At 39.2% G+C, this 25,341-nt stretch overlaps 1 protein-coding gene across 3 annotated transcripts in view; it reads right to left on the reverse strand.

Annotated features, from left to right (window-relative positions):
* Positions 1–16,643, reverse strand: part of SCEL (sciellin) — an 82,560-nt gene extending 65,917 nt beyond the window's left edge. For all 3 annotated transcript variants that reach the window (XM_062566859.1, XM_062566860.1, XM_062566858.1), the window contains exon 1: positions 15,731–16,643. The gene's annotated coding sequence lies outside the window, so the exon portion shown is untranslated. The remainder of the gene's footprint in view (positions 1–15,730) is intronic.
* Positions 16,644–25,341: the final 8,698 nt, after the last annotated feature.

A 25,341-nucleotide genomic window follows, 5' to 3' on the forward strand; every position in this document is an offset into this window, starting at 1 on the left:
GACAATATTAAAGGGAGGGAAGTTTCTGCATGTAACCTATTCAAAATTTTGTTACAGGAATTGATCATATTCCCACAGTGTCTTGTTTGTATGGAGTCAATACTGTGAATCAGATGATAACCATGTGAAAAGATTCAAATTATACTTATCTGATATACTGAGTTTCTCTCCTTGTTCTGGTATCATGCAGGGATTATCTGTCAGCAGCCTTTGCTATTATAATAATTCTTTCTTTTACTCTTTGGATCAAACTAGTCAATTGACAAATTAACAAATACTTGTAATTTGAAAACTCATATGGAATTTTTTTATCAGTCAAAATAGTGAACCAATATCCTATGTCATTAATGAAACCTTCTTTTGATAGGTGTTTCACATTTTTGTTACTGGCACCCATAACTGACATGCATGTCGTCCAGATGTTACGGATTTTGATCCCATGTGCTATCAACATCAAACCCAAATGGTTTGGAATGGTAAAAAGATTGTTTTCTTGCTCAATCCTGGAACATGCCAACTCTGGAACTACTAGCACAGCTTCTACGACAAGGACAAGACAAGGCAGGTAATGCATTCCAACATTAATAATCACAGAAATAAGTCAAAAACTTAATATAGTCCGACTCCCAAAAATGGGAATCAGAAAGGATGCAATTGAACTTTAAAAGATTCAGAAGAGGAGAATAAGGATCACCAAAGACAGAATTATTCCCACAAGAGGAACAAATATATCAGTTACGATCCTTTTAGTGGGGTGAAGGGACATCTGAAGGGAGATATAAAAGGAGATCTAAAAATCATGAGTGGTATGGAGGGGGGGAATTTTAATTATTCTCCAGTATAAGAGCTATTATGCATCTAAAATTAAACTAGAAGGAAGCAAAAAAAAAAAAAAAAAAAAAAAAAAAAAAAAGTTGTTTCTTTACACAATATGTGTGTTAGCCATCCTTGCTGTAAGATGCTGTGTTTACAATAGTTTATGAACTACAGCAGTTGGTTTATATATATGTATGTACGTGCATGCATGTGTGTGTGTGTGGGCACATGCACGCACTCATATATAGATATACATGTATGTATATATATATATATATATATATATATGCATGTGTGTGTACATAAAAATAAAACAGTTCAATGAGAAACAAGACAGTTTCATGGAAGAGAAATCCACTGATGGTTACTAGGTACACAGGAAACACATTTGGCTAAGAAAGAGCCTAACATGCACACAGTTAGTCTATGAGGGCACTCAGAGAAAACAACATATATGCTTTCCCTATTCTTCTGCTTTCCCTAAGCATCTGCTTTTGGCTGTTACAGGAGACAGAACATCGGCCTAAAAGACCTTTGGGCTGACCAAGGACTGCCACTCCTGTTATGCCCCTGTGTGAAAAATTGTATAGTGTACATAAATAAAATATTGCATTAAAATTGATATCTGATGTGAAATCAGTTTCCTAATTCATTGATGCTAACGTAAACAATTAGCAATAAAATCAAGCTGATACCAAATTTATGTATAATATTGTTGCTTTAATTGTTAAAGACAGTCTCCTTAGTGAAGGAGCCGATTGAGAGTCATTCAGCATAACCATTTTAGTTTATTGGAAATTATTTTCTTCTTTAGTTGGATGGCGAATGTTTAAGACCCTTTCCTTATTAATATATACCTTTGTGGTCAAATAAAGTAGCTCATCCTTTCAAAGAACAGATAAAATAACAAGGCAGATTTGTGATACATGTTGAAATGTAGGTCATCTGATGGAGTGAAATAGAAAATGATAGCACAGAAATAGTGTCTTCCTTCCACGTTCCCCTCCCAGCTTCTCCAGAGAAGAATTTTGCTGTCTTAACATCCTTCCTTGCCCACAGATATAGAAGGATTAATAGCATTTTCTAGGCGTTGAAGTACAGGTGCAGATTTCAATCATGAACAGAACTATGTAAAAGAAAGGACAATAAATTTCCTTAGTTAGTACATCTGCAAATAGAATTTAATGGACTGAGAACCTGAAGAACCAACTGAACTCTCTTCTTAATTTTACAGAATTCCTGTTCTACGATATAAACTGGTCAATAACTGTTGCAGTTATGAGGAAGCTAATATATTTTAAATATCAACTTCTCCTTCCTTTTTATTATGAATAAATTATATTCCTCTGAATAGCTGCTTTCAAAATTGTAAGTATTTTGGAAAGAGAGTTGATAGAAACACCGTTCAAATGAGCTCCAATGTTCAGTACACCAAGAATTTTTCTGGAATTTTTTTAGTATTGTTGTGGTTGTTATTTTTTTAGTGCAATGAGAACAAAATCTCTCTTGTGTTTTAAACCTAGACTATAAAACAGGATGATTTCAAAGTAATTTGGGTGACATTAAAAGAGGAAAGAATCAGGTCAGGTCAGAGTAGTTATAATTATCTGAACTTAATCATGGAGTCCCAGATCAGTTCCTGAAGTTCCAGACCCTGCCATCATACTGTTGTAGCATACCATGAAGAAGCCAATAATTTCAAGTGAAGGTTGCTCTGGATCCCTGTGCAACTTGAGAAAACTAAATGTCAGTTAATATCTAAGTAAATAATCCAAATTCTAGTTAATGAAAGGAGAAGCCAAACTGATGACAGTTATTTTCAAACACTTGTGTTTTCAGAGCAGGGCAAAACTTTCTATTAAGGGCATTAGTCAATAAAAAAGCTAGCCTACATCAAAAGTCAGGCACTTAGTTCTACATTTGTCACCTAAGATCCCCTAATGTAATTCATCTCACTCTGATGCGGATGACTAAAGTAGGTCAGAGCACTGAGCTCTAAAAGTGACTGTTTCTTTCCACTGTCTTGCAAGGGAACCTAAGATGACAAGGCAGATGTAGGCATCCGTGTTGTAAACACCTTGACAGGCCCAATGAATCCCGTGTAATGAAAGGGTTTCAAATAAAAATTTTTCTCTTGTAGAAAGCAAACTAAAAACAAGTATGCAAAAAAAGTTTTTTCTCTATTTCTGGCCAAAATTCAAGTTGCAAAGTTCATTCCGCAGCCTCGAAAGTACAGCTGCTATACTATACCTCTTTGGCAATCAAACTATATCTTTTGTGATGCATGGTAGAAAATTCCTTCCCTGCCACACTGTGGCCTCTTACATAGAAAGTGTGACAAGGAAACTATAATCTGGCCATGTGGGAGTCTGACCCACACAGAAATAACAAGGTGAGAGGCCATATGTTACAATTCCTTTAAGGCACTCCCAGAAGCATTTCCCATAATCAAAATTGTCAGTTTTCAGGCAAAAGACTTTATGAGTTTTTTTTTTTTTTTTAACTACTAATGTCTTTTCTAGATACTGAATCTTCTGGCGCTAAAAATAATTAAGAATGTTTAATTATATACTCACAACCATAGACAGAAAAAATGTTCTGGATTGAAGGACGAGTACATTACTTAAAACAACTGTGATATGAGTTAATCGGTGAATATTAAAGCAGTACTTTCAAAATATATAGCAGCAAAGTATTTGTAATTAGCAAGTATAATTCAGCTAAGTAGCCTTGGCTAATCTGTTTGGATAAGACCAACATTTCCAAACTTCTAAAGTGGTTGCTAAAGTGAAATACCCCAAATTTGCCAGATTTAGACATCTAACCAAAGGCAGAGAAGTCAGATGCCAGTAACTGATGTCAACAAAAATTTTCCATGCATACTTCAGAGTGGAACTTAAGGTTTTTTAAACGTTGCAGTTCATTAAAACTGTTACTAGGCTAGCTATTTTCACATGGTTTAAAGAAGACAAGAAGCATCAAGAGTTCCCTAAGGAAGCTACAGTGAAAATACAGACAGGAAATACAGACAGATGACATGCTCTACTCCGGTCTGAGCGGTAGCCCTTTGTGGAAGTAATACAACACACATATGCTGAAAAAGCCTTGCTAAAAGCAGGGATTAGTTAGGCAACAGTTAGGATGCAGGAAAAATACTCTTTATGGAGCAGCAAAGTTTTATTCTAGAAGTTCCCAGGGTGTGCTGTGATCTTGGCACACACTCCCCCAAAGCTGGCTCCTGTAGCTGTGGCTGGTAGTAAAAAAAGAGAATAGGACAGACCTAAGAAAGGCTGCTTGTATGTGAAATCTGTCAAACTGATTTGCTTGGGGACTTTTTATTTTGTGTATGTCTTGGGCCCCAGCACCTGTGCAGGTCTGCACCACTGCATTCCTCATTGCTCGTAAGAAGGGGGAGAAGGCAAGAAACCCAGAAATCACTGTGCTTTTCTGGCATTTGCTTGCCTTTCAACCCTACATACAGAAGGAAAAAGTCCTTCCATTCCTGGAAGGACTGTGTCAGATCTTTCTGGATTTGAACCCTCTAGCTATAACCACAGCAATACTTGAATTTATAAACTTTGATTTCCTAGCTGTAGTTAACTATATTCACTCAGTTCAGATGTCTGAGCCGCAGACAAACCAGTATAAATAGGGCTTGACCTCTTCTATGGATCAGTGAGCCAAACCTCTACAGTATTATGCCTAAATCAGAGTCTTTGAATTCTTTGCCTTTTTCTTAATTTTCATTTTCAAATGTGTAATTCTGCTCCAGAGAATCTGAAGCCTTTAGACTTATAGTAATTTTACAATTTTAGATGGAATCAGAAAGCTCCAAGTCAGCCAACTGTACTGTAGCTTAATTATATGGCCAGGTTGGGTGTGTGTTAAAATAGCTACCACATACAGGAGGATAAATTGCCGGGTTTGGTTTTTCTTGATTTACAAGTTGCTATAAGAGGTGTGTGTTCCCAGGGAGTGGTGAAAAGTAGGGGTGTGTTAAACAGGTTTAAGTACATTTTAAAGAGGCACTGTCATGTTTGAGACATAGTAGATTTGGTGTACTTCCTCCTTCCTTCCAAGTAACATTTTCTATTTCTGCAGCTAGAAAAACAGCTGAGCTTCACTCCGCCTCTCTGTTTAAGTGATGCCACAAAATCCCATGTAGCAGTATGTGTCACACTGATCTCTCTCTCTCTCTCTCTCTTTCTCTCTCCCTTCCCCCCCCCCCCTTTTTTTTTTTCTAGATTGCTAGCAGGCAGGAATTGAAACTGCCAAAACTGCTCTTTGCACTTGTTGGAGAGCAGAATTGACTTGCCATTGAATCAAGCCAGTAAAATCTTAAGGTTGTCTGTAAAAATAGCTATAGTGAGGACAAAAAGCTCTTAAATCAAACTACTCAGAGGTATGCAGAAGTTATTTGCTAGTGTTCCTAAAGCCATCACTCTAGCATCTGAAATACCCCAATCTGGAGCCTAGATTGCAAATTCCCAGGAAATCTGCAAAAATCACATGATTATGTGTCTGGATTTTTTAGTTTTTCTGAAGTTTTGCCGGGAGAACAGGCATCATATCAAAGTTTTTCTATACATTGCATTGGCCTTGAGCCAATGAGTATTTTTCTACTTCTAGGCAAAGACCTCTACTGGAACTAAGAATAATTTCCATTGGAAATGAGTGCAGTCTTTCTTAAATGGCTTTCACAAGGAATGACTGGAATATCGATTTCAAATCCTTGCCTAGCATAGGAGAAGGGAATTAGCAGAGCCCAAAGCTGAGGCTGCCTATGTCAGAAATAACACTAATGTCTTCATTTGGAAGGATTAAACCTCACTTTCTAGGGAACATTAAAAAATCACCTTCCTTCTCACCCTGCTGGTAAATATCCTACATTTTAGATCTTTGCAATGGCATTATACTACAATACCACTTACAGTTGTACCTGACTCTCTGTATAATACAAACATTACACACCTAAATATCCAGTGTTATTTGAGAAAATACGTTTTTTGCATTCTACCTTCCAAAAATAATAAGTGAGCACCATGATACACACAAAAATCAGACCAAAATGTGATTCATTATAAAAGCACAGTGGGGATGTGACTTGAGAGTGCTATTATTTGGGAGAAACAGAACAGATGGAGCCTGAAGTTTGGAAATATGTAGCAAAGTAACTGAAAAGGAATGAAGAGGATGTCAAAAAGAAAACTTTAGCAAGCAGAAAATGACCTAGAAGGATGAAGACAGTCTGTTCTCATATACTGACAATACAAATCCTACAGAGTCATGATCATGGGGGGTTTCAGGAACTGGAGTCTTATATATATAAAGATTTATGTCCTCTATTGTTTTTAAGTAGTGATAAAAGAAGTGTTTTATATATATATAAAAGGACAATTATTTTCCTAGATAATTTGAGATTTTCCTATAATCTCAAAAAATGCAATCAAATAAAGGAGAGCGAGGTTGAACAGTGACGTTGTATGAGAATTATGTCAGGAACAATGTGTGGCATGTTAGCTGTTCCTTCCACATGACTTGTAAACTGAAGAGATTAACAGCCAAATTATCGTGCAGAAGGAGCAAACACATCCAGGCAAACACATAGACCAAGAAAGGCTGGTTGTTCAGCTGAAAGAGATGAGCTGAGGGATATGAAGGGATATGGCCACAAACAAGCAATCCTTGGAGTTTCATGCAGAAGGCCAAGTTCAGTAATAACCTCTTGGTACAATTTTTCTCAGGCTTTCCTAAAATGGGCCTCCTGAACACTCAAAGGTCTATCCGCAGTGACTGTCCATTCAAAAATACCACACAGATGTTCTTCAATATCTCTATCACTTATCTAACTGTACTGTGCAGTGATCCAGTAAATGGGTGTGACAGTAAGTTTTGTAGTTAACAACAAGGGTGCAATTTCATTATCAGTTTAAACTGATCTAAAACCACACTACCACCAAAAGGAGCAGTGAGCAGTTCTCCTTCCCTGTCCTGCCCCTGGCCATGCTCTCCCACTACTTCCTTAGACTGCACAGTCAGATCTGTAAACTGATCCACCTCACTGCCTGTCTTGTGATCAAAAGGACTGAAACAAAGCATAGGGCAAAAAAGAGAGATACTACCACCCTTAAGTGGTAGTGTGCTATTAGGTGGGTTCACACCAACCATGCGACCAGTGCCAAAAACTGGCATCTTAATTTAGCAACTGCTGAAAAAAAAAGGACAGTTCACACCTCAGAATTACTATCTACTCTGTAAATTCAGGTATGTCATTACTAGTCATAGCTCTTCTTTAGAGTATTTTCCCATGCCCTAACAGATACAGATTTTTTAATACAAGAGAAATGTCCCACAGGATTTCAATTAGAAAGACTTGCCAACACTTGCAGTGAACCATTTATGGTCTTTCAGAGGTATATCCTAAGTTCACTGATGTACTGTACTAGCTCTCCTCTCATCTACAAGTCACACCATGCTGAAATCCTCACATGTATACATATGACAAAATCTATGTAAACATCAGCATTTGCCAAGTATTACCCATACATCTCCTTTTCTATTTGGAAGAAATTTTGCTGATTTCAAAATTTGTTTTGATATTAGTGATCTTTGATATCTGCCAGGAATTACTGAGAAGGGCAAAACTTGATGATGGGATTTGAACCAGGGGAACCATTATCAATTTAGTTGTTAATGAAGTCATCTGACATCCAAAGTAATCAACAATGTAAAAATGAGAGCGCTGTAATTTTCTCATGTTTCCCTACACATGAAGACAAACTTTAAACAAATAATAAAAGCAATTCAATCATCTAAAGCATGACCTTCCTTCCTCTTACAATGAGTGACAATTTCTCTTCTCCCTTAGTTGTATGTACACTGTATAAATTGTTATTTCCACATAGGAAGACCAAGCCAAAATTAATAACTTCGAAAAGTAATCTACACTCTCTGTAATTATGTGCATTTTCTCTTCCTGGGACATTACTAACCTCTTTCCTTCCTTTTTTTTCCTCCTATCCTTGCCACATCCTGTGTCTGACAACTATGGTAGAGATTAAGTGCTTTCTTGAATTCCTAGTATAATAACAAACAAGAAGGAAGGAGATAATCATACAAACATTGGCAACTCTATTATTATGAAGTCAGTGAAATGTCAACTATCTCCACTTCTGCCTTATAATTAATTTATTATAATTACTGTAATGTACTGATTTAGTTCCATTCCTTAGTTGAAGCAGAGGTTACTATAGAGATGTCTGCAGGCAGAAAGAATAGTACAAACTAAAAAATGAAATTCATACACAAGAGGATTTTTAAAACTAAATAAAAATGTGTGTGAGAAGCAAAGAGGATGAGCATAATAAGCAGACATATTAAATGATCACAGCTCTCCCTCCTGCATCAAATGGTATTTAAAGATTTTTAGTTTTACCTGAGTAGGGGCTAAAACTGTTAGTCTATGAGAAACGTCCAAGCAAGTCCGAATACACAGGCACAGTACTTCCTAAGCAGTAGTAGTACTGTCATAGAAAAAATACATAACAGCTTTGATTTATTCAACAAGGTGCAAAATATGCATCCAGGCAAGCATAATATGACCAACCAGTAGAAGCAGACATCACAAATGAGAGAAACTTTAACCATTATTTTGTGAATTTTCTTTACACAGTAAATTTTATGTTTGTGAAAATTAAATATTGGTTTACTGAGCTTAGTTAGGGTCATGTACAAAATTTATGTTCCAGATGACAAGTTTTCTCTGTAGCTCTCATGAGCAGTGTGCCGTACAAACAGGAGGAGTCCCAGCCCCCATGGGCTGCTTGTACAGATCTCTGAAAACAGTGTGACAGTGTATCTTTTGTATTACATTCTCTTTAATTTCTATTTAAAAGTGATCCTTAATCAGTTTTTGAAACAAAGACAGTTGTTACCAATGGAATGGCAATCTGGATGGACAGATCCAAATGGATCTGTCAAATCCATTGTGGAATAAATCTGGTAAATACAGATGGACAGAGCTCAGAATAAGGCTCCTGCAGGCCAGATGTGAGACTTTCCCTACCCAAAATATGTTTGTATTGAAAACGTTTATGTGTCGCTACAAAGGCATCTCCCTGCATGCTCCTTGCAGACACCTTGCATGTTCCTGCCCCATCTGACCTTCCCTGAACTGCTCTGATGTCCTTGCTGAGACCTTGATAAATTCTCCGTGTAAATCCAAGGTCAAACTCAGGACTAAGACTAAGGATGAACAAAATTCTGAAATCACAGGATCGAGTGTAAGGGGTTTCCCTTGACAAACAAAGGCTTAGCTCTGAGAGCAGGTAGGGGTTTTCAGTACACTTGCTTAGACTCATCCAGATATTAATTCTTACAGGTCTCAGACTGGGGCTCTACACCTGCCTCCCAGCCCGGTGCAGTACCACTGCATCACAGCAGCTGTTACATGTTGGTACACTGAGGCTTCAAGATAAGCAAGGAGCACATTAGAAAGCGTTTGCTGTAGTTCAGCATCACTCAATACAATAGACAGAAAAGTCTGGGAAGGGTTTATTCATTATTTCTGGCATCACAAGATTAGTTTTCAGCAGGCTGCTTGCTGTGTGTGAATAGCTTTATTATCTTCATGGTACAGGGAGGGCAGTGCCCCAATTTCTGGCTGCAGCTCCTTGCACCCTCCTCCGAGGCATCTGACTGAGCTGTCAGAAACAAATTACTAGGCTGGATGGTGAGGGGTCTGATCTAGTATGTCTGTTCCTCTGTAATGGAAAGTATTAAAACCAGCACATTAATCAAAAGTACCTTTCTTTCTACCATCCTTCACAGTAGACAGGAGTGATTCAAAACATGGTATTGGTATAAAACTGTTACAAAAGTCAAAGTCAGCTTCATCCTCACTTTTAACTCCAGTAATTGATTTATTTTTTCACAGTATCGCCCATAAAACATGAATAATTTCATCCCAATTCTCATTAGCTCAAAAATCACAGAGCACAACAATTTACACATATCTAAAGAGGAAACACAGGGCTTTTTTAATTTAGTCACAGTCAATTAAGTATTTGTATAAATACAATCCTCCAAAGAAATCTGGTGGGTTTTGTTTTGTTTTGTTTTGTTTTTGCCAAAAGCAGTTCCTTGAAGGATGATGAGGTAAGAAATAGTCCACATATTATTACAAATGATATATTAGAGGTGAACATAAGCTTTTAATTACGGCAGGTATTTTTAAGGCTTCCTATTCTTTCAAAAATCATTTATTCTGCCTGCACTAGTTTATAATTGGATTTAAATACTGACAGTACTTTGTTTCTCCTTTAAAAAAGTCCTGCCTTCTTTCCTTTGGAAGGTCGCTGCCTCAGTCCCACTGCCGAATGTAACATAAAGGCTGAGGTTAACCTCATCCAATGAGGTCACTATGGAGAATAAAACAGCTCCTCACTATACCATGATCCAAAAGAAAAGCAGCTGTTCCAGGATGGGTGGGATTACCCCACAGATCCCGCCCACAGGCCTCTTCGGAGGCTGCCTTCTGTAGTGCATCCATTGACCCCCTCCCTAAAGTGAGTTTATGTGTCCTGCTGGATGATTTTGCTGTAGGACTCAAAATGAAGCAAATCCTTTCTTCAACATTTGGGTAGTAGAAACTGGTCTAGATTTGAGCCATTCTGTAGCTCAGAGTTCACAGTAATGCTCACAGTGATAAAAATAATTCAATGTTTTAACATCCAAGCTCTGGTAGACAACTGTTGACTTGCAGAGTCTTACATGTTTACTCTTTCAAAAGTCTAAACAAATTGTTCTGTTACTGTCACTGTGAGCAGTCTGTAAATCAAAACAGAAACAGATTTCAGTAGAAAGGGCTTTTTCATATAAAACTATGATGTTGGGACATCATTTGTCAAATATAGAAAAAAGACTGGCTAGTAAAATGGAATGTATATCCAAAGTGGCAACTCTGAAAATCTCAGCCCACCTCTTGCCTATCCCTAGAACAATGTAAATTCCATAGACAAATCATTTTATTCAGAGTTCTCCAGCCACATACATGTATACCTCTGTGTGTGTATGCCTGGTTTGGAGCAAGTACCTTCATGCCTAGCTTACACCTAAGCTGGGTAAGGAGCATCCAGAGATTACGCTTATACTCCCCTGAGGAACACCTGCAAAGAGTTCAGTGCAATAGATGTTTTCAGGGGATGCCTAACCCAACAGCCAATGATGGACACTTCACAAAATAGAATTGCTGCAGATCCTTTTTTTTAAAACAGAGGTGGAGAAGAGGGTGAACACAGCTGTGCTGCCTGCATCTAATAGACCACTAGTTAGTATACTGGAAGTGGAAGATTTGAAGGATCAAGAAACTGCAACTTAGAGATAGTATAGTTTCTTGTTCTGGGCATTATCTCATTTCTATCTTCCATCCTCTTCCACATCTAAAGATGGAGTGGAAGAGAAAAACAGGCGTTGAAGTCTTTTTCCTAAAGGAAACTTCAAAATTACAAATCTTGAAGGCAGGAGACTCTGCCTCCCTACAAATCAGAAGCTGGAAAAATAGTCATCCTGAATTTTTCAGATGATGGCTATGGTGCAACTAGGAGTTATTTAGATATTTTGTTCTGTTTACAAGAACAGGTGAATAAACAGAGTTCCTCTATCTAGATTTTTCTAAAAAATACATGAATTAAAAAATTTGTATAAGAATAGATAACCCTTTACAAAGTATGAGACTGAGGCCCAATTTATTTTTTCTTAGAACCTGAAAGCAATTTAAAACTATCCTTTGCATATAAAAATATCCCTTCCTTTAGCTCAGGAAGTGTGGATTAGATGAGTGGACAGTGAGGTGGATTGAGAAGTGGCTGAAAGGCAGGGCTCAGAGAGTTGTCATCAGTAGCACAGAGTCTAGTTGGAGGCCTGTGGCTAGTGGCGTCCCCCAGGGCTCAGTACTGGGTCCCATCCTGTTCTACTTCTTCATCAGTGACCTGGATGAGAGGACAGAGTGCCTCCTCAGCAAGTTTGCTGATGATACCATGCTGGGAGGAGTGGCTGATACACCAGAGGGCTGTGCTGACATTCGGAGAGACCTGGACAGGCTGGAGAGCTGGGCAGAGAGGAACCTCCTGAGGTTCAACAAGGGCAAGTGCAGAGTCCTGCACCTAGGGAAAAATAACCCCAGGTACCAGTACAAGCTGGGGACTGGCCTTCTGGAGAGAAGCTTTGCAAAGAAGGACCTGGGGGTGCTGGTGGATGAGAAGTTGACTCAGGAGCCAGCAATGTGCCCTTGTGGCCAAGAAGGCCAATGGTATCCTGGGGGTATGTTAGGAGGAATGTTGCCAGCAGGTAGAGGGAGGTGATCCTGCCACTCTCCTCAGCCCTGGTGAGGCCTCATCTCGAGTCCTGTGTCCAGTTCTGGGCTTCCCAGGACAAGAGAGACATGGAGCTACTGGAGAGAGTCTAGCGTAGGGCTACAAAGATGATCAGAGGGCTGGAGCATCGGCCCTATGAGGAATGGCTGCAAGAGCTAGGCCTGTTTAGCCTAGAGAATAAAAGACTGAGAGGGGATCTTATCAATGTATCTTAAGGGAGGGTGTCAAGTGAACAGGGCTTTTCAATAGTCCTATCCGACAGGACTAGAGGCAACGGGCAAAAACTGAAACCACAGAAAGTTCCGCCTGAATATGAGGAGGAATTTCTTTACTGTGACAGTGTCAGAGCACTGGCACAGGTTGCCCAGAGAGGTTGTGGAGTCTCCTTCTCTGGAGATATTCAGAACCTGCCTGGATGAGGCACCATGTGGGTGGATGCGCCTGGTCCCTTCCAACCTTACCGATTCTGTGATTCTGTGATTCTGTGCATGTCTATAAGTGCATTGTATCTGTTCATATGCTTCCTGCTGCTTTTCACAACATAGCATACTACCCACAAAATGTGGGTCTTCTAGCTACACTGTAGTCAGCCTGCTGAAAAACCCGTTTTCCTCATCTTTTTTTTTTTTTTTTTTTTTTTTTTTTTTTTTTTTTCATTCCTGCAGCACAGTGGAGCTTTTGAGGCCTCCAGTTTCTTGTACTAAAACATTATGGTTATTATAAAGTGAGAAAATAGCTTGAGACATATGAGGAAAGAGTGTTCAGCTGAGTGCACCTGGAAGCCTCCAGGTGGTTTCAGTGACCCCTTCTGGACTTCACCTTCAGCACACCATTGCCTGTGAGAGTAGTGAGTGCCTCTTTGTGACCTTGGTGCACCTTTTATGTTCATCCATGTTCATCTGTCCTCAGTTAGCAATAGAAATTACACAAAAACCAGATCCACAAGAAAATAATTCTAAAAATATTCAAAACAAATAACTGATGTCCTTCTCATTTCTTTACAGCTCATGCAGCAAATACCAAAGGAGATAGTTGACGGCCCGCAGTCTAGGAGATGATGCAAATACTTTCCTATAAAAGAAACATTTAATTTTACTACATCCATTTGTTTATTTACAAGGCAGATTCCAGCAAAACTGCAACCAATATGGATTTACAAATATCAGTTCTAGAACATACTTACAGTTTCATGTAGTTTGCAGTTTGAGCACTAGGTGGAAATAGAGCAAAGAAAATAAGATTTGTTATCACAAAACCTGCTACACAGCAAATGGAAGTGCTTTCTCCAATACACATTACAGAAATCCCAGAAGGGAAAAATGGCAGCTCATTTCATTGGGGACCTCTAACACTCTCATTTCTTGTGCACAATCAGAAGGGAAATTAATCTCCCTAGACTTCTTAAATTTGAGTTTTGATCATCTTTCCTTGCTGGTTTGTTTGAAATTTGGGGATACATGTATTCGCAGTGCTCCTATATTTTTCTATTTGATTATTGCTCAAGTATTTCAGTGGAAATTCCTGAATTGGACAGGTAGGAATTTTTCCTCTATTGTTTTTGCAGTTTCGTATAACTTGAGACTGAACGTAAACTAGACTGTGCTGATTTTGGCTATTTCTGTTGGATTATCGTAGATTATAAACAAATGAAATTTTGAAAACAGAAATTAATGCTTTGCTTTCACTTCATGGTTATGTAACAAGAAAAACACAGCTAGAAAGGAGACACCCTGATTTTAACCCTTCCTGTAACAGAGTTCTAGAAGCCTCTTTATTACAATGTCCAAATTCCTTAGCTCAAGAAAGAGGAGTGAAACGATACTTAGCTTAGGTTATATCTTTTAGCTATTTGGTCGCTTGTGGAAAACTTGGCTTAGAAAAATCCATTTGCAGAATGCAACAGTATGCAAAAAGCCATAGAAATAACCAGGAATGATGGTGCAGCTCACTGGAAACCGCAAAACATACCTGAGCTGCACAACAGCAGTACCAGTCCTAGCACGCATGGACAGGACGCTTGCGCGTTCTCTTATTTCCAATAAATGACCAGCCCTAGTGTAAGACTGTTGTCTTGTTGAAAGGATACATCTATGATTTACAAGACCTAAAAAGATATTGGCCTAATGAGCCCCTCACCCCTTTCAATACTGTTTGAAGGGCTTGAAAGGCCTGGGTTAAGAAGCTGGTAAGGGGCACATAGCATGTATGAAGGAGTCCTTCTAGTTTATTTATGGTTCTTGACATGCTGGTTATTTTGTGATTTGTGTCCTGTTTGTATGCAGAATGAATACGTAACAACTCAAAAGGTTTCCGGCAATATTTTCACATCTTCCAAATCACACTTATTTTTTAATGAATACTCTGTTAGTCAACAATAACTATCTCTGTTTCATTCTGCAAGTTTACCCAAGTTCTGCCTCTTTGCCTACCTCCTAACACAGTAACAGCATACAGAAGGCAGAATTCGCATTGCAGACCAGTTTTACAAACCGTTTGCAGATTTCGACTGCCTGAGGTGACTTAGTCAATTGGCTCAGATACCAGTCTAAGCATTCATACTGGTGGAATGCAAGTCAAAAATCTTAACGGAACTTCAAACTTGTTCAAGCTCGGTGAATAACTGAACCTATTGTTCCCAATTCAAGTGAATATAACCCTCTGTCTACTGGGTATTTCAAATCAACATGTTAGATTAAGTACTTTTGAATATGTTTTCTAAATTCTGCAGGAACAAATGCTAACCTAAACTCAAAGAGCAAAAATGAGGTAGGTGCCTCAGACCTACCATTCCCATTTGTAATGAAAGTTTGTTTGTAATGGCTGCAAGGAAGCTTAGGGCAAGATATAAATCTAATTATAAAATTAAAACTTCTGCTATGGAGGAGTTTTGAGGAAGTCGGTGCAGATGCCCTTGAATTAATCCTGCCAGTGGGATATTATGTATTTCCTCAAAGCTTTTTAAAAATTAACATAAAATAACAGAACACACAGTATCTGGACAGAGTTAGTTATTTCGGCACATGTTAAATAGCATGAAAAGCTCACTGTGATACAACAAAAAGATGTCAGGCATCTTTCACTTCTCAGGTAATGAACTCCTAAATAAAATATATTTATGGTTAAAGGAAGAATGTCTAGATGCCTTTCAGAAATGAGGTTCCTGTGTATATTCAACTCACCTCCACTTGAAAAAGTGACAGAAGATGCTGGCATGTCTGCTGTTTGTCCTACTATTCTACCTCTGCTAACTGTGTTCAAGCTGGATTTTGTATCAATGGGAATTTTGAGTCTAGCTACATGACTGAACAGTTTCTTGAGGCCAGCTTAAAGAAGCAATGTATTAATGCCAAGGCGAGAAGAGAAAAGTTTTCTTGACAATCAGAGCCTAGATTACATACGGCAGGAGTGAAAGGGGAAACACTGCTTGTAAATTCATCAGAGGTTATATGGAAAACATTGAAAGTCAAATACATTTTTTTTCCTGAAATTAAACAGCATTTCAAAGTTCCTCAGACAAGCTTATTGCTATAACATGGACTTACCAGTTTTGGCACAGAGGAGTGTAGCTAGGGAGAGCTTTCCGGTTGCGAGCACTTTCACTGCTTATAATTTTGCTGAAGAGAGGACACCAATGCGCCTCAAATTCCTGTTTCCTATAGCTAAAATCTCCTTCCACAAAGACTCAAGTTTCTGGTTAAAGTAGACTGAAAGTTTGTCTCTGCTGTTACCTGTTTTTGGTGGTTGGCAGTTGCTGTCGGTGACTGGAAGTATTACTAGGAGCAGTTTAGCAGTTTTGGCTTTGATTGAGATAGCTATGAGTCAACATATGGGATAAATTCAGACATGCCGAGCTTTCCTCTTGCTCTGTAAACAATCTGATGCAGAAATTTGATTTGGATGAGCTTTAAATGCAATAAACACAAAGGCTGTCCTTCATGCTGAATCCAATAGGCATGTGACACCAGGCTTTTCTTTTTTACTTTCTTTCTTTCTTTCTTTTTTTTTTTTTTTTTTTTAGCACTTTCAATCACAGTAACTTCCTTGCCTGCGAGGTCACATCTGAGTGATAGGCATCAAGAGTAAAAACCCGGCTGTACTAATGCCAGGAGTAAAATCCCATCAGTCTCAACAGAATAATGATGTCATCCCAAGACATTGCAGTGCTTTGGAGGAGGCTTCCCACGGAGCCTAGTTTCTCCCTTTCCATCTTACTCTTCTGGCAGCTTCTTTGCATTCTTCTCCCATTCTTTTCTCCAACCAATGTCGTCTACCAGGAAACCCCCTTTCACAAATTTCCCTACCTTGTTTCCGTTGTCCCCTCAAAAAGGCTGCCTTTGTATTCAAGTTTGTTTTGATGAAGATAAATTCCAGCTAATAAACTGAGATTTTTACATCCTAAATTTTTTTTTGAAGCTGAATAGCTGCATTGAAGCAACAGTCGTTCAGCTGCATTCTCTGTGTTGCACATTGCAGGGTAGCAATTTGCTTTCCCAGGTTAATATCACACATTACTAGAGTCTTGGCACTGAAAAATCTCTTCTGTAAATAGACAGTATAATAAGCAGATACCTAGCAGGATTCTGCATCCTCTCACGTTACACAACTAATTGCTTACATAAAACTGGAATTTCATATGTAAAATGTCAGAGGAATGTATTCAATAGACAAACTGGAGCTCTGTTATTGAGCAGAACATCAAGAATCTTATGTTTCCAAGTTTCTTACTCATATGGAAATAAGCTGAGGCTAAACAGAAGAAGACATATAGTCATGTGCTTTGTCAGGCAAACCCTAAACCTACTCTCTCCAGTAAACTGAGCAAACAGAAATAAACACATTTTGCAGAATATTTTTAAGAAAATCTAAAGAGAAATGAAGATAACGGAATTAAAGAAAAAAAGAAGCTTGATTTCCATGAAGTCAAGATTTCACCATGAATGGTTATTTATAGCACTTGCTCATTCACTAATGAGTCTACAATTTTTGTCCCTATAATATCATAGAATCAAAAATTAAAATCACAAAAGGAAACACTTTGATCATTAGTCTGACATCTTATAGAATAGAGGCCATTGAACTGCCCTGATTTTTGTTTATGTTAGAAAATAGTTTTTCAGACAATGCTGATAATATAATTTATCAGACAGTGATGTATAGATTCTGCTTTCTTGCAGATAACAGAAAACTGAATCTTTGCAGAAATGCTTTATCTGTAATACAGTTATTTGCAGAATTTGTATGCTGGGCATAACAAAATTTTCATTACTCAATTTGATGGTCAAATTGGCAGGACATAGAAGAATCTTGAAATGGTCCTCAGATCATTTTCCATCATCCTTGCACACTGTAAAATTTATTTGCCATCTGATCCTTGAGTAAACAGCTATAAAGTAACCTCTCCCTTAGTTGTCAAGAAGTTTGACAGCCCTTGATTAAAACATAAGCATCTTAGATGCAGTGCTGCTGCCTCTAGGATACTTTTAGAAGTAAAGGCCTTATCTAAAGCCAAAAATAGTTTATCTGTGTTGTTTGCTTAGCTTTTGGAGGCTGGACCTCATATCTAAAAGGTACTGGAAGTAGTTATTATGAGTGCTGCATACAGAGATGCATACATGCATCCACATTCTAGAAAAACACAGAAAACACCACTTATATATTAATGTATTAGGTCAGTACAGTAATTTTCTATCAAAATAATTCATAACTAGAAATACCTTAGAGTTTTTAGCATAGCTGATCATAAAATTGTAGTGAATACTTCAGTAACATTTCTTCATATGTAAGATAAGTAGCAGCATTTGACTAAGACAACACACTTAGAGATATCTATTTAATGTCAGTTTACTATGACTGTAATTTTACAAAGAGTCCACTGCCTACCAGACTGTGATTCTTGGGTAGTGATTCAGGACATTTTCATTTTATAACACCAGTCCTCCATCACCCCATCAAGACCTTTGGTTCAACACCCTTTGCAAAATGGCAGAAGTTCAAGAATATATCCAGGAGTGGAAAGCTTAGAGCGCTCACAGTCACTAACAAGTGTTATCATGCACTCAAAATAATTGCTACTAAAAAAAGCTAGCAGCTATCAAGCAACATTTTAATCTTAATTCATAATAACTATAGTATATTAAAAAAGAAAAAAAAACAAACCTTTTGCTGTAATTTCCAACTGGTGCCACTTAAAAAGTATTTTCCTTGCAAAGCTGGAATGAAGAGGACTATTAAACTATTCTTACTATTCTTACTGATGTTTCCTCAAAATATAGAGCACTGAGGAAATCGCAACACATTCAGTTACAAGCAGACACAGGCTTTTTTCTTTATAGAACAGCACTCTAAAAACCAAGTTGGATTTTGATTGATAACACAAATCTGCTTATAACTAACTGTTTTAAATCTAAGCCTATTTTGCATGTGAAAAATGAAATCTTGCCTTCCTACATGTGCTGTACAGAAGCGGGTGACATATCTTAAGAATGCTTTCAGTTCACAGTGTTTTGTGTTAACCTACTGCACTGTATTTTCTACGACTCTAGAGAAGCCTCAACTCAAATTTTAGGGAAGCATTGTACATGTGTATCTGTATATATATTGACATAGATCGCTTTTGTTTTTAAATAAAGAACTCTCAAACTCAGGTGGTCCTACAATGAAATATGGACATGTGGTCCTTTAATACCTTCATAGAGAAAAATGGAAAGTTTGGCTTGAGCAGGTGGGACTCTTGCAAGGTAGCTCAGCACTAAATGCCGGAGTCAGTTCTTCAGAATTGCAAGGTCGCGTCCTAAGCCATTGCAAGCCAAAAAGAGCAAGTGCCAGGCTTAAGGGTGACACAGCAGATGTTGCGAACAAAGCTGGTCCCAGTAGCTAAAGCAGAAGGGAATATCACATAATTACTTCCAGTGTGCTCAGGGGCCTTGCTCAGACTCATAACCATAGAAATTAAAGTTATGCATCACTCTCCTCATTAACTAACCTGCTTCTTTCCACAGGCGTGATTTAAGAAGAAATAACACATATGGAAGCATAAAGCCTCTTCAGGAGCCTTGTCAGCATGTTGCTCAGCGTCACGCTGCAGACCAGGCTGTGTGTAAAAGCTGCTTATTCACATGCTAGCAGGGAGAAACGTTTCCTAGCTTGTTTTGCTCGCGGAGAGCGTGCCAGCTAGCAGACAAAGAAGTCAGCTGGCCGCTTCAGCTTTGCAGAATTGGTGATCTCACCTTCTCCTCCCACTATTCCAGAGCAAAGAACCGCTGGGGTTTGACTGATTGGCTTTATTTTGTTGCCTATTCGGCTGACATGTGAAAGAGGTTAACGCCCAGTTCTTGGCCTTTTAAATTAATTTCCATAGTACTGTTTGGAATTATTGGACCCAAGCCAGCTGATGATGACAGTGCTTGTGATTTTTTTTTCTCCTTATAGAAAAAAGCAAAGGGTGGACAGCTACATCACAGCTTTTTAGCAAGGCATTAATAAATCATGTAAAGATTACTGATATTGAACACACAAATGATACTTCAGACCTCATGTTCCTGAAAAAGAACTAGGTGCCTGAAAATATATATTTCAGTAATTTGTTCTGCATTAAAAATGTTTTCTTTCTCTGTATATTTTGATGATATGACAGAACTAATCATAATAGAAATGCTATGAAAATGTTATTTTTGATGCAAAGTTATTTCTGTATAACAGTAGACACAGTACTAACAGTACCTGCTGCATTTTGAGAAATTATTACTCTGGAAAGAGTACCTCAGCTTATTCACTTTTGCATTTAATAAAGCACATTGAATTTCAAGTTACATAGAAACAAGCAAAGAAAAGTATCAGTTAAAAAAAGCTGGAAGTCACTCTCATGGACAATAGAACATTATTTGGACTGTTGGGTTGATCATCTACAGAACTGAAGAATGGATACTGAAAAAAGTCTACATGCTTAAATATCTATATGCAAGCTTTACAAGCAATCTGAATGAGAAGGAAGAAAGGGAAGAATGGCTCTCAAATAAATTATTTCAGTACTGTATCACTTGATCTACATGGTTATGCTATTTTGCTCACTGATAAAATGCTGAAAAATCATTTTATAAAGTTTGGCTCTTATGTTTCCTCCTTGATTTGTGGCACTATCTGCAACTCTGGATCTTCTGCAACCCTGTTTTACTATTGCTTTTAACTCACAAAAGCTGCTGCTTTGATCATCTGTATCATGTGCTAAAACACAAGATAGATGCTCCAGTGGTGTAGTTGTGCAACCTCAGAAGAAAGCTCCTTTTCACTGGAGAAAACACTATCTCTGCACGTGAGATTATAGAAAGGATTTGCTCTTCCTTTGTTTATTCTCTTGTTGTAGGCAAAATATCAGTCAAATATAGCTGCCGCTGAGAATGACATCTTACTCATCAGGAGTAGAGAGATATTTGTGATTAATGCAAAGGACTAGTCAGGAAAAGATACAGATTTTTTGTGCTGATTTTCCATTCTTAGCTGGGCAAGCCCCCTTACCATGAGATTACTTCCTCAGATAGAAAAGGAAAATATTATTTAGTGGAATTGCAGATGGTAAATCTTTATCCATGAATGAATGTAAACATAATAGGAGCTTTAGAAACAAAATGAGAACTAATTTTTGATTATTTTTCTAATTTTAAATTAGAATAGTCTCTGGTAGCTTATGATCCTTCTGTAGAAACCAAAGGATTTTATCGCTTATCAAGAAGAAAAAGCTGCCAGGATAGACAAGAAGACAAGCATGGCATGTCTAACCTTCTTCTCAGGAGGCAGGGCCCGTGTCAAGCAACTTGCTTACTGCGGTGGAGGTGGAGAGAGTCCCCTCTGTCATCAAAACTGGGGAAATAAGGGCAATGCCACTCTCTTCCCAGCTGTCAGGAAGAGAGTCCCATTAGAGTTGTTACAATATTGCAAAATCTGCCTTCGTTGTCAAAGGGTTTTCAAAGAGCAGCTTTAGACTAACATGTGCATGTCAGCGCATGCTGCTACCATTTCGGGGAGGGGCTTTTTTTATCAGTTTGGATTTGGGGTTTTATTTACTTATTATTACCTTATTACTGATTTTATTATCAGCTTAAGACCAAGCACTGAATCACAGAATCACAGAATGGGAAAGTTGGAAGGGACCTCTGGAGATCATCTAGTCCAACCTCTCTGCTCAAGCAGGGTCACCTAGAGCATGTTAGAAATGAACTAGCCTTGAAGGACACTCTACATTGCTAAAGAGATAGGACTCTCTAAGGAGATAGGACTATGGTGCCTGCACAGGGTCCCCCACACCTTGCTTAACTTCTGGTGATCCTGTGGCTGTGCTCTGGATCATGCCAGCTAGCTGTCTCCTGACAAATCTGTCAGAGAAGGGACAAGCCACAGGCCGTATGGACATGAGCCAGTCTGTGATACTTTACCATGGGATCAGGAATTGGTCCCTTGTCCTCTCTTTTTAGCTTTGTAGATATAGCCAAAGGTATTTATCAAACTATGGCCAAAAGTACTGCAGTCAGCTCAGGCTGTGAAGCACAGCAGCTTTGTGATTGGCATTGGATTTTTTTTCAGCACAGGGAAAAACCTGCAAGATACTTGAGTTTTTGGGTTGCTGTTGGACTGACAAGTAGCACTGTCCAAATGAAGCACATTTCTATGGGATGAGCTGGTTGCTGAAAGCACAGTCTTTATTGACCATGGGAGGAGGAGAGTGGAATAGCCAGATCATAATCTAAACGCTCCTACTCTCCGGACCTTTCCTTTATCTTCCTATTACATTTCAGGGAAACAGTGCTTGGGAACAAGAGGAGATTGCCATCTGTAGTCAAGGTGGGAACCGTGACTGTTAAGTGGCTTAACTGGTAGATGGCAGTAAAGCAAAGACCTGTTTCGATCTGTCACAAAACCATGACTCTTGTCTGCAAAGAGGTGGATATGCCACCACTTCACAGTGTCAGTGAACAGCAGCGTGGTCTAGATGTTGATTGGCAAAGGAAATCTACAAACAGTTCCCAAGAATGTAACATGTGGAATGAATTCCCCTAAACAAAAAGCAAATATAGAACAACACATATGTGGCAATAGAATCACAACTAGAAAATGGGTACAGTTAAGTGTTAAAATAGCCAATTTAATAGAAACACAGATTACAGAATGCATTCACTCTTTAAGTTGAAGGTATGATTTTCTAAAAGAGAGGGTGAGGAAGGCCTTTATAAAATTTGCTTCCTGGTGAAATTGCCCAAGTAAAGAAAAGGTTTCTATCTGGGCTACACAGAAATTCTACACAACCACCTCCTAGACTGACATAGAATCATAGAATCATAAGGTTGGAAGGGACCTCTGGAGATCATCTAGTCCAACCTCCCTGCTCAAACAGGGACACCTAGAGCATGTTAGACAGGGCTGCATCCAGGCCAGCCTTGAAGATCTCCAGAGAAGGAGACTCCACAACCTCTCTGGGCAACCTGTGCCAGTGCTCCGTCACTCTCACAGGGAAGAAATTCCCCCTCACGCTCAGCCCGAACTTCCTGTGCTTCAATTTCTGCCCATTGCCTCCTGTCCTGTCACAGGGGACAACTGAAAAGAGAGTTTGTCCCCGTCCCCTTGACACCCTCCCTTCAGGTACTTGTACACATTGATAAGATCCCCTCTCAGTCTTCTCTTCCCCAGGCTGAAGAGGCCCAGCTCTCGCAGCCATTCCTCACAGGGCAGGTGCTCCATCCCTCTGATCATCTTCGTAGCCCTACGCTGGACTCTCTCCAGTAGCTCCATGTCTCTCTTGTCCTGGGAAGCCCAGAACTGGACACAGCACTCGAGATGAGGCCTCACCAGGGCTGCATAGAGCAGCAGGATCACCTCCCTCCACCTGCTGGCAACACTCTTCCCAATGCACCCCAGCAGACCATTGGCCTTCTTGGCCACAAGGGCACATTGCTGGCTCCTGAGTCAACTTGTCATCCACCAGCACGCACAGGTCCTTCTCTGCAGAGCTGCTCTCCAGAAGGTCAGCCCCCAGCTTGCACTGGTGCCTAGGGTTATTTTTTCCCTAGGTGCAGGACCCTGCACTTGCCCTTGTTGAACCTCAGGAGGTTCCTCTCCGCCCAACTCTCCAGCCTGTCCAGGTCTCTCTCAATGGCAGCACAGCCCTCAGGTGTGTCAGCCACTCCTCCCAGCTTGGTGTCATCGGCAAACTTGCTGAGGAGGCACTCTGTTCTCTCATCCAGGTCACTGATGAAGAAGTTGAACAGGATGGGACCCAGTACTGAGCCCTGGGGGAAGCCACTAGCCACAGGCCTCCAACTAGACTCTGTGCTACTGATGACAGCTCTCTGAGCTCTGCCTTTCAGCCAGTTCTCAATCCACCTCAATTTTTCTTTGTTTTAACAGTCTCCTTTGCAACTCCCAAAGAGTCTGTGACATAACCATTAGGGCTGTGTTAACGATACAGAACGACTCAGGCATGGTGTTCTGCCAAATCAAACCCAGCTGCCCCAACCCAAGCACAAACTCTGTAGTTTCAGTTAGTAGATAATTCAAATATGTACTTCTGAACATAAACATGGTCCTTTATTTCCTATGACCAGACAAAAGCCACTTCTTAATGATAATCCTCAAATATGTCTAATAAAACAAAACTGATGATGGCTGTTGGTCAAAGTCTTTCTCCCTGTAAAGTATTATCAAGGGATAATAGTTTAAATAAGATCATAGACTTACATCAGAAATAATGTGTATTTATACATCCATTTTACTAGGTTTTGGTTTTGTACAAGACATGAAATGATTCTATCCAATGGCTGTGCTACCTCACTCAAAAAAAGAACTTATTAATATGGTTTCATCAACCTTTCTTCCAGATCTCAGAGACAGTGTTTAAGTAAGAGTCAGTTATAGTTCAGCATGTTGGTCCTGCACTGCATTTGTAGCAGTGCAATGCCATTAGTCATTCCCAGAACCACAGACATTAGAGATTGAAGTGACCTTTTAATGTCATCTTGTCCTATCTTGAATCCTGCAATCCATGGCAACAGCCTAATGCCAAACACAGATTTCTGACTTCAAAACGTAGCAAAGGAGAAGCAGACTCATCTGCAAGCTAAATTTCAGCAGGCAGAGGCCTAGCTTTTGCTACCAAATGAACGCTGAATTTTGTTTGCAAGACATTTCTAACCACTCACCTTGCTTAGATGCCTAAATGAAAATTTTGTCGTTTACCTTAGGTAGTGGAAGGAACATAAAAATGGTCGAATCATGAAGAAATCAGTGTTTGATCCGGGATCTTTCTAAACCAAGGAGAGCTCTTTTTGTAAACTTGGGTGGACATAGTATATCTGCCTCTCTTACCCCCACAGAAGACAGGCCTCTGACTCCCAGGTCCAAGGGTTTAGTCTGGCCTATGTTTTTGGTACGGCAGTGACAGACATGAGCACGACCCCAGATGTACTCCCCCACTCCACCAAAGGAAATGCTGCATTTGCTCCGGATCGAGCCTGTGGCTGAACTAACGTGTCTGCAACATGGGGCTCAGGAACCAGGGACAAACACAGGGCAACACCAGCATCATGGTGTAAATGCACTTTATGAGATGAGAAATTAGTTTCTATCTGCCCAGGTGTGGCTAAGTATGTGTGTATCTGAATTGCATCACTATGTAAAGATATTTCAGCTTGATGAAAAGCTATTTAGGAGTGTCATTGTAGCATTAGCCCTTCGTCAGGGGTTGGACTAATCAGTCTGGGCCATTGCCATGTTAATGTTTTGCTCCTAGGACCTAAGGTAACACATATACAGAGATATTTCCTGAGCTATACCTGCTCATTCCAAGCATATGGCACTTTGCTGAAACTCACATGTGAGTTTGCTTTGTATACACATATTTTTGTAACATGAACAATAATCAATATACAATAACAATAATCATATAGTTAAATGAAATCATTACAGCAAGCTTATTTAGCCTACCTAAGAGTCTGAACTCCAAGTGTAGCCAGATCCAGATCCTCTCTCAAGAACTGACATTTCGTGGTTGGGCTTCTATCTCTAATAGCATTTAAAGGAAAATTCAGAAAGAAGAAAAAAACCCACAATAATTGTAGAGTTCTAGGGTCCTAAAGTAGGACCCTCTGTCCTGTTACAAACATAGTGACTA

This window comes from Rhea pennata, chromosome 1 (genome assembly GCF_028389875.1).
Source record: "Rhea pennata isolate bPtePen1 chromosome 1, bPtePen1.pri, whole genome shotgun sequence".
NCBI classification, from domain to species: Eukaryota; Metazoa; Chordata; class Aves; order Rheiformes; family Rheidae; genus Rhea; species Rhea pennata.